Source organism: Nicotiana attenuata, unplaced genomic scaffold (assembly GCF_001879085.1).
Source record: "Nicotiana attenuata strain UT unplaced genomic scaffold, NIATTr2, whole genome shotgun sequence".
Classification (NCBI taxonomy): domain Eukaryota; kingdom Viridiplantae; phylum Streptophyta; class Magnoliopsida; order Solanales; family Solanaceae; genus Nicotiana; species Nicotiana attenuata.
Window position 1 is genome coordinate 196,990 of NW_017671916.1, and position 10,475 is coordinate 207,464.

Below are 10,475 nucleotides of genomic sequence, written 5' to 3' on the forward strand. Positions count from 1 at the left end.
ATGGATCAAACGTTTTTAAGGACAACATTATATGCTAATATATAAGCTCACAAACGAAACTGGTTCTCCATTGTGATTCAACAACAGACTTAGGCATATACCACCTAATTAAATGTAAAGATTTAAACAACCTATTATCATGGAACACTGCGGTCCCTTCTGTCAAACTTCACAACGATTCAAAACAAGCTCAGAACAGTCCAACAGTCCTATTTATACAAATTGTCCTAGTTAATCCAGTAAATACTAGTTCACATGAGTTTGCATCTAAATATTGAACACAATCAGATGAAGCACCAAATTCTTTTGATTTCACAAGTAGCTTATACACATTGCTCTAAATTTCCAGCTCAAAGTTACACTGATGCGAGTTCAAGGCTGTGTACCTGAAGTGTGAATCAAGTAAAAGGAGGAGAAGTTAGCTACAGCAAAGCAATCAGCAGCAGTTGAAAATCAAACAGCAACCACTCAGACAGTTTCAACCCAGAAATGAGTGCAGAAATGCTTCAATTCGAGTAGGATGGATAGACCACCCAGAACAGTATCAAATTTACCCAACTAGACTCAAAATTGACCACAAAACTCCTTTTAAAATTCTCAGCAAACAAGGACTCAAAAGACTGCTCACTCGAGCTTAAAATTCACTCAGAATCAAGACCATTTGAACTCCTATTTTTTGTGCTTTCTGTTTTTTTGATTTCTACTTGAATGAGATCTAAAAGAAATTTGGACTTCAGGATTTCAGATTTTTTTTTGAAATTTTCAGAGGTCCTTCTAACTTGTTTTACAAGGCAGTGTGTATGCCCTTTTTATAGGCAAACCTTCAGATTTTAGTTTTCTTTTTTAGTCCCTTTCTTATTTAGTTTCTTAGTCCCTCATTTTTAAAACTTATTACCCAAGTAACAACACTTATTTTACCAAAACTACACTAAAGTCTTGTTCTAGAAGATCCTATACCTATTATAATTCCTACACTACCCTCCCCTTACCTTTACAATTACTATTCCTAAAAAAAAAAAAATTACCCTTTTCCATACCCAAACTACCCCTGACTAATCCCGGAATTACTAAACTATACTAAAACTATCAACTATACCCGAATCAATAAGCCTAACAGAATATTAACTTAATTATATCAATCAGAAAATGTTAACTCAAATAAACAGAATTTTAGAACACCAATATTAAACGAGTAATTACTAATATTTAATTACTAATCAACTGCTAAAAACTAATTACTAAACTAATCAACTGCTAAAAACTTTAAGGAAAATCAGAGTGAACTAAAGGAACAAAGGGAAATATAAATCAGAATAAATATAAAAAATAATAAAACACACAGTAACGAAGCAAAAGAAAACAGAAAAAGAAAAAAGAGAGCTTACTGTTTAGAGGCGGCTAAGCTTGACTCGATCCGAACACGTGAATCTTTTTTAAAGATTCTTGACCCGTAATATACCTAATCAGGTGTCTTAAACAGGGAGACACCTGGTTAGGGATATTAGGGTCGAGAAACTTAAAAAATTAAACTAGGGTTTCATTTTAAAATTCGAAGGTTTTGGAGAGGTTTTGAAAGTTATCGTTTGGAGATTCGGAATGAGGAGGGTGAGGGGATTATATGGTGTTAATTTGGTTGAGTTTGGAGAAAGTAGGGTCTTGGCCGAATCTTAGATTTAAAATCCGAGGAATTTGGTTAGGAATTAGAGGATGCTATCATGGGGGTTGGAAAGAGGAGGATGAGAGGATTGAGGGGTGTAATTTTTGAGTGATTTGGAGCTTCGCCGCCGGCGGCGGCGATTTCCGGCCGGCGACGGACGGTGGCAAGAGGGTGGAGATACGGTGGAATACGGTGGGGCTATGGTGTGGCGATTTCCGGTGAGATATGAGAGTGGGGTGCGAGAGAGATGAATGAGGGGGTAGGGGGGTGTGTTTCGGACATATATGTATTAATTAAAACCAGCTTCAGGACCGTTCGATCAAGGAACCTCGACGGTCCTGATTGAACGAGTCCAAACGACGTCGTTTCACGTGGGCTGGGGAATTGGACCGGGTAAGGTTGGACGGGTTTCAGGTGTACAAATTTGGGCTTTGATTTGGTCTAAGGTGAATTTAGCCCAAATTCCTTTTTGATTTTGTTTTCTTACTTTTGTATTCTATTTATTTATTTATTTATTATTATTTTTTGGTATTTTAGTATTTATTTATTATTATTTATTCTTTTCTGGTTTTATAAAAATGCTAAAACAAAACAAAGACTCAATTAAACTATTTAAACTTTCCTAAAATTACATAAAAACTCTATTAACAATTAAGAATGCAACAAGACTATTTTTGCAATTTTTTTTTCTTTAAACTTTATTCTAAATCTAATTAATACCTAACTAATACTAAAAATGGTGAAATTAAAATCCCTAAATGTATGTGCATATTTTCTGTATTTTTATGAAAAATGCAACCAATTAACACAAAAACTCAAACAAAAATTCACAAAAAATTGTAAAATAATAAAGAAATCAATTATTTGAAACTTTCGGAATTAATTTGCTTAGGGCAAAATCACGTGCTCACAATTTGTATTCTAACTGTAGATGTATTGTTTTCTGTAGATGAATTGTAGATTAATGTGGTCAGCGGGTATAATCACAGCAGCAGCAGCAGAATCCTTGGAAACTTACAACCGTGACCAATGTAGAAGAATTGAAGCCAGTGATCAACACTACTCCCATTTGGCTAACCACTATACCATTTGGTATTTGTGTAGCACAAGCAGCAACATTTTTCATCAAACAAGGCGTGCAACTGAACCGGAAAATCATTCACAATTTTGAGATTCCCCCTGCTTCAATTTTTGCCTTAGCAGCTGTTGGCATGATAATATCTGTCACTATCTATGAGAAAATCCTCGTACCTGTTCTAAGACAGGCAACAGGAAACGAAAGAGGCATTAGTATTCTCCAAAGGATCGGTATTGGAATGATCTACTATGTTTCTACTATGATCGTTGCAGCTCTAGTCGAAAGAAAAAGATTGAATATTGTTCATAAAAATCCACTCGAGGGTTCAGCTTCAATAAGTGTATTCTGGTTAGCCTAATATAAATTCAGATTTTGAATTTGTATTTTAGTTGAGATGAAAGGAAAGAGAAAGTGGGAATATACGGTCCTATAATTATGCCTAATATAAATGCACCCTTAATTATATCCCTGATTTGAATTATTGTATATAAATGGTAATTTGGTATGCTGAAACGTAATTAACTCAAACCTTAAACATTGAAGGTAATAAGGTTTCATATGTGGTATAGGAAGGTAAAAATCCGATAGCCCGTGATGTGCACGGGCCCAAACTCAAATGAATAAATTAATAACTTGAGTTAATTAATTGAACTTTGAATTATGCCGATTTGAGTATAATAAAGAAATTTCATCTCAATTTTATTCACTAAATTCAATATTTAAATTACTGGTGAGATATTGAAAATTGTTCAAGGAGTAGTTCAGACGAAATAAATGTGGTTTTCTAATCACAAATTTTAAAATACTTTTTTCTTTAACCTCATTCAGATGTATTTTGAATACTTATCAAGTTTTGAATTTGAACTCTAGCAGATATTGGGCATAGCCTAACATGTGTTAATCCCTTTTATTTTGAGGAAATAATAAAATACTACTAAGATAGCTATAACGATATTATTCTCTATGTTTTTAAAAGAACGACATACACGGTATGATGGTCAAACTATCTCATTTTGTTTTATTATTAGTATAAAAATAATTCATTTTCATTAATATCATAATTTATTTTTAATCCTCTAATTCCAGATACTTACCTAAGTACTATTTCATCTCTTTTATCTTTTCACTATTTCTTCCAACATTTAAAAGTTTTTAAATGAAACCATCTTCTTCCTCAAGCTAAGACATAGAATTTAATATTATTATTATTTTTTTTTAATCTTTATAATTCAATTAGCGCCCTTTGGATCCCAATTAAATTCTTCTTTTTCTCTTATTCTTTAAATTTTTATTCTATTTCCATAAATTTTTTAAGGATTCTTTGAGCCACTGGTTATCTCCATATCCAAGACTCGGCTATCAGCTGAACATGGTTATTTTAAAAGGGTTGACATTGTTGCTACTTTAGTTTCATTAACACATATTAGATTATTATCTTCTTATGTATTTTTCAACTAACTGTTTGTATCTCTTTAATTTAATCCTTTATTTATGTGGAATAAGATTTACAATGGGAATCACGCCCAACAGCTGCAGACATAGACTGAAAAGAGCAACATTACCTATTCAGGAGCATTATACAGAAGCAAGAGATGGTTAGTCAATAGATCAAAAGGAAAGTGCTCTGGCAAAGCATCATCAAGAACTCGATCCTGACTTTGGTGTATGGCAAGCAAAAGAGCTTCTTCATCTATCAACCCTCTTTTTGCTTGATAAAGTACAAATGTTTGCATCCAATGTTGATCAGAAATCAAGTATGGCCTAATACTATCTTAATGATATAGTTGAAGTTACAAAACTGCTTCAACACCTTTCAAAAGAAACTGCAACACTAAGTGTTTCTGTTGATAAAATATAGGTATGACGTACTTATCAGGAACTGCACTTTTGTTCTACTGTTTGACATGTACTTTTTTTTAAATTACTAAAGTTTCTTACCGGTGCTAAGGATAGTAAACAACATCCTTATTATGAAAATGTTCTCAAATAAGTTCTAACTTATTATAGTGCTATCTAGAATTTTGTTAGAAAACTCAGCGGTATGAATGTCAAAAGCATATAGATTTTTCCTTTTGCATATGATGTTAGAGACAGAAAAATAGTTAAGTTCACCAAATTTTTTCATAGTGTTTATGCTATCTTTGACAAGTAAAATGGGATGAGTACTTTGTGCAGCTTTTTACTTTCTTTTTTATGCATGTTGGAGCTTCTTCAAAGGCTTTTGATTATACTTGGTTTATTATTCAATCTGGTGTTTGGTGGATATGGTACTGCTCTTTGCGCCATCAAGAAAGTAAACCACCTTGCTGTAATTCTATGGTGGACTGAGTTATATAGGTGTTAGTCTTCGCTTCTGCTCTTAGTTGCAGAAGAAGACTTGTGAGAGCACCTTTGTTTTATTTTATTAAGATGTATAATTTATGTTGAGCTGAATATTATCCCAGAATAATGCAAATAGTTGGGCCCGTGCTTGCACGGGCCAATCCCATCTAGTATATTCTATAAGTGAGAGTAAGCAAGCACCTTCCCGTCAACATGCTTGCTTACATAGGGGCATTTACAAATTTCACATTTTATTCAGCTTTACATGTATTGTACGTGCTAGGTTTATTGTTTGTACACGCTAGATATTTGCTGAAACTGTAGGCCCACCTCAATTTACTATGCCATGCATTCACACCTAACACTTATTTATACCCTAGATAATAACTTTATTACTTTCTAAACATGAGATCAGTTCCTTTTAAATGTTCCAAGATTTATCAAATTTTAGTCCCATGGTCCCCAGTACCCCCCCCCCCCCCCTCCCCCCTCCCTTTAAGAGACTTCTTAACTCGGTTCAATAGAGTAAGGAAGACTTTACCAAATGTCTCTGAAGGAATGGCCATAGCAGCCTTCCAGAACGCGCTGAATAGAGAAGGGTCCAGGGCGACTAAAAAGCTATTAAGCTGATTGATGAAATATCCACCGGCCACTTGGGATGAGCTCCATAATGTCTATTGTGTCGACGACAGAGCAGACGACGAAGACCTCAACGTCCAATCCGACGACTCATCTCAGTGTAATCCGAACCCAAGAGGGAACGTAAGGATAATACAAGGAGAGGCCCTCCAATGCTGCGATCGGGTAGAGATCGGCATCAACCTTACATCTGACCACCCACCCCCAACTTCCACCGCAAAGACAGACCCTCTAGGCCAAGATCAGACAACCCCAGAAGCGACCGAGGTATGGCTCTATTACTATCTGCTCACAATTTCTGTGTGTCACCTACAAAGGTGGTGTACGCGCTCGGGAAGCTCAGATTGAAAGTGAAGTGGCCGTCAAAGATGAGGACTGACCCGAACACCAGGAAGTCGGACACCTTCTGTGATTTCCACCAAGATCGAGGACACAAGACAGAGGATTTTCATGCTCTAAGTTTAGAAGTGGCGACTCTACTGCAACAAGGACACCTCAAAGAGTTTCTCAGAGACAAAGGCAGGAACACCTTATGTTAGGTGGATTATGGTTGATGATGGAAGCGGAGCGTGCATTATCCACTCTCGAGTCCTCGTACAGATGTGACTCAAAGATAAGATAGTGTTGCGCTGCATCACACTAACCGCTTTTATCAATGCAGTTGAGCATACTTCAAGCGAGATCACGTTCCCCGTCCTCGCTGGTAGGGTGACGTTGGAGACCATATTCCACATCATGGACCAGGACACGATGTACAATGCCATCATGGTTAGGCCATTGATACACCCCAAGAGGGCAATCCCTTCCAACATATACTAAGTGATTAAGTTCTGAACCCCTTTGGGAATATACAGCATACGAGGGGAACAACGTACATCGAGGTGAATGCTATCGGAACGCCCTAGATAGTACGACTACTACTCAATAGAAGAAAGAGAAAGAAAAAGAAGCATAGCAATCAGCAAGGTCGGGGTCCTCTCAAGTTGAAGCCAAAGACACCATTACGGATCCAGAAACAGTCAAAGCTGCAGTTTCGACCATAGAGGACCTCGATCCCATCCAACTAGACTCAAACGACCCTAACAAAAAGGCCTACGTAGGCAGCAAACTCAAGGACCTAGGTATGTTCAGTTAATTCTTTATAACTAACGCAGACTTGTTCGTTTTTCGCCATGCAGATACGCCAGGCATCCCCAAAGAGATAGCCACGCACAAGCTGAACATCGACCCTTATTACCCTCTAGTAAGGCAGGTCCGATGAAAATTCAACCCCGCCATTAACGAGGCCATCCACGAAGAAGAGGAGAAACTCTTGGACAATGGCTCTATTAGGGAGTCGAAGTACCCCAAGTGGATTACTAACGTGGTAATGGTCAAAACAAAGAACGGGAAGTGAAGAATGTGTGTGGATTTACTGATCTGAACAAAGCCTATCCGAAGGATTCGTTCCTATTGCCGTATATCGATCAGCTCATCGATGCCACTGGAGGACATGAGTTGCTGAGCTTTATGGGAGCTTACTCGGGCTACAGCCAGATATTAAAAGAGGAGGACGACTAGGAGAAAACTACATTCATCACTCACAGGAGAACGTACAGCTATAGGGTCACGTTATTCGGGTTAAAGAACACAGGGGCCACGTACCAAAGGTGGGTGACAGAGATGTTCATAATCCAGCTCGGCAAAACCATGGAAGTATACATCGATTACATTTTAGTCAAATCCTTGAGGGCTGAGGACCACATTGATCATTTAAAGGAAGCATTCGACATATTGAGGAAATACGGGATGAAACTGAACCTCGAGAAATGTGCATTTGGCCTGACTTCGGGGTAGATTTTCGCGTTTCCTGGTATCACAGCGTAGAATCAAGGTCAACCTTGATCAAATTAAGGCTATCGATGGGATATCATAAAACCTAACCACTAAGAAATAAGTCCAAAGATTGACAGGTCAAATCGCTGCCCCATCCAGATTTATATCGAGGTCGTCCGACAGGTGCCACAAATTCTTCAACGTACTCAAAAAGGACAACAGCCTCGAATGGACATCTGAATGCAAACAAGTGAAGGAGCTCAAGGAACCTGTCATCGCCACCCCCACTCTCAAATCCCAAGCCCGGAGAACGTCTCCTCGTTTACCTTGCTATTTTAGAAATAGCAGTAAGTGCGGTCCTGGTTCGAGAAGATAAAGGTACAAATCTCCGATGCTGAGACGAGGTATCCTCGCCTCGAGAAATTGGTTGTGACCCTTGTCATAGCTTCAAGAAAGCAAAGGCCATACTTCCAATGCCATACAATATCGATCATTACCACATTTCCTTTGAGGAGCATACTGCACAAAATTGAATTGTCGGGGAGGCTGGCCAAATGGGCAGCCTCGCACAATAATAAAATCACAACTGCTCGCCGACTTTGTTGTGGACTTTAGCACCAAGGTGCTTCCCGAGGCCGAGAATAAAGCCACACAAGCTTCTGGCATGATGTAGGACCTCTGGGTCTTTCACACTGACGGTGCATCCAATGCATGCAGGCCATGACTAGGGCTCATGCTCGAAGTCCCAACTGGCGAAGTCATCCTCTAATCTATAAGGTGCCCAGATATGACTAACAATGAGGCCGAGTATGAGGACGTAATTGTAGGACTGAGGCTAGCACTCGAATATGGGCGAGGCACCTAAGTCTACGCTGCAACTCCCAGCTCGTTGTCAACCAAGTTACTGGGAGTTTTCCAGATCAAGGAGCAGAGGTTACAGAAATACCAGACCGAGATCTACAAACTGATACCCAAATTCGATGAATGTCAGCTCGACCAGATTCCATGATATCATAATTTCGAGGCAGACGGCCTCACAAAACTGGCCACCGCAACCAAAAGCATAACCCCTAGGGAAAAATATATGGTGTATCCCCTCAGCTCAACTCTAGATCATGTCGAGGTAAAATCCATTAACTTAACCTGGGACTAGCGCAACTGCATTATAAATTACTTGCAGGATGATACGCTCCCAAATGATAAAAAGGTAAGCCAGAAAGTTGAGGATGCAAGCGGCAAGGTATAGCCCCTCAACAACAAATCGTATAAAAAGACGTACGGGGGGGGCCTTGTCAAAGTGCTTTGGACCAAACTAGAATCAACGCGTCCTCGAGGAACTCCATAAAGGCCATTGTGGCAGTCACTCTAGTGACCGAGCACTTTTCAGGTGCCTCATACAGGCAACATACGTTTGGCCCGCCATGAAGAAAGATGCTCAAAAATTCATAAAGAAGTGCGAACAATGCTAGAAGTACGCCGCAATAATCCACTAATCAACCGAACACCTCCATTCCATCACCTCGACATGGTCGTTTATCAAATGAGGGATGGACATCGTGGGACCACTCCCACAGGGACGAGATAACGTTAAATACATTTTAGTTTTGACTGCGCATTCGCCCAAATTCGTGAGCAAGAAGTAATCATCTTTATATGGAAGAACGTCAGTTGTCGATTCGGCCTACCAAAAGAAATAAGCTGCCACAACAGACCCCAGTTCACAAAGAGAAAAATAATCGAGTATTACGAAAATTGGCATATCAAAAGAATACTCTCAACCCCATACCATCCGGCCAGCAACAGGCAAGCAGAATCCTCCAACAAGTTGATCTTGAATATCATAAAGAAGTGACTCGAAGATGCTAAGGGACTGTGGACTGAGACACTCGTAGGAGGGTTGTGAGCACATAGAACAACCCCAAGAACAAGTACAGAGGAAAAACCTTACTCCTTAGTCTATGGGTCTGAAGCAGTCATACCGGTCGAAGTAGGAAACCCCAGCCTAGGTACACCAACGAGAGCGGCAAAGACAATGACAAGAACAGAAGACAAGATCTTGACGAAGTCGAAGAATGGAGAGACATGGCATATGTAAGGATGGTCGCACAGAAACAACAAGTAGAACGCTACTACAACAGAAATGCCAAGGTACGGCTACTCAAGGTTGGGAACTACGTCCTCAAGGACAAGACCCAAGCAGGAAGACACCCCCGATAAGGGAAACTAGGAGCCAATTGGGACGGACTATACAAAATCATAGGCAAGGCAAACAAGGGTTCATTCCAACAGGAGACATTGGAAGGAAAGCTTTTACCGAACAATTGGAACATCAGCCACCTCAAGTACTTTAACTTCTGAAAAACAAAGAATTCCCTGTAAGTTGTACTATTTTTCCTTCACTTAAGTTTTGTCCCAACAGGGTTTTCTCAAGAAGGTTTTTAACGAGGTAACGAACAGGACATTTCAAGGTGAGGTAAGTGAGAACAGCCATATTTCATTGCCCGACTCCTCAAGAATCTCCGAATCGAATAATGAAGGAACTAGATATACTGGGACTGGGATTGGAATGCCACCAACACCCAAAAACTTGTAATTTTCTCTAAGATGCCTCAGGGCGAAACGATGTAATCAACACAATGTGATTAAAATGAATGAGATGCATGTTTGTTAAAATTGTTCTCATAAGTCTCTCAACTACGTTCGAGCAGCTCGAACAAGAATCCTCGATCCTTGGCTACATCGTAACTAAGAAGACATTCATTCGACCAGCTCAAACAAGACTTCTCGGCCCTTGGCCACATTTCAACTAAGAGGTACGTTCGACCAGCTCGAGCAAAACCTCCCGGCCCTTGGCCACATCTCAACTAAGAGAACGTTTGACACACTCGAACAAAAACTCTCATCCATTGGCCACGTCATAACTTAGAAGACGTATGTTCGACCAGCTCGAACAAGACTCCTTGG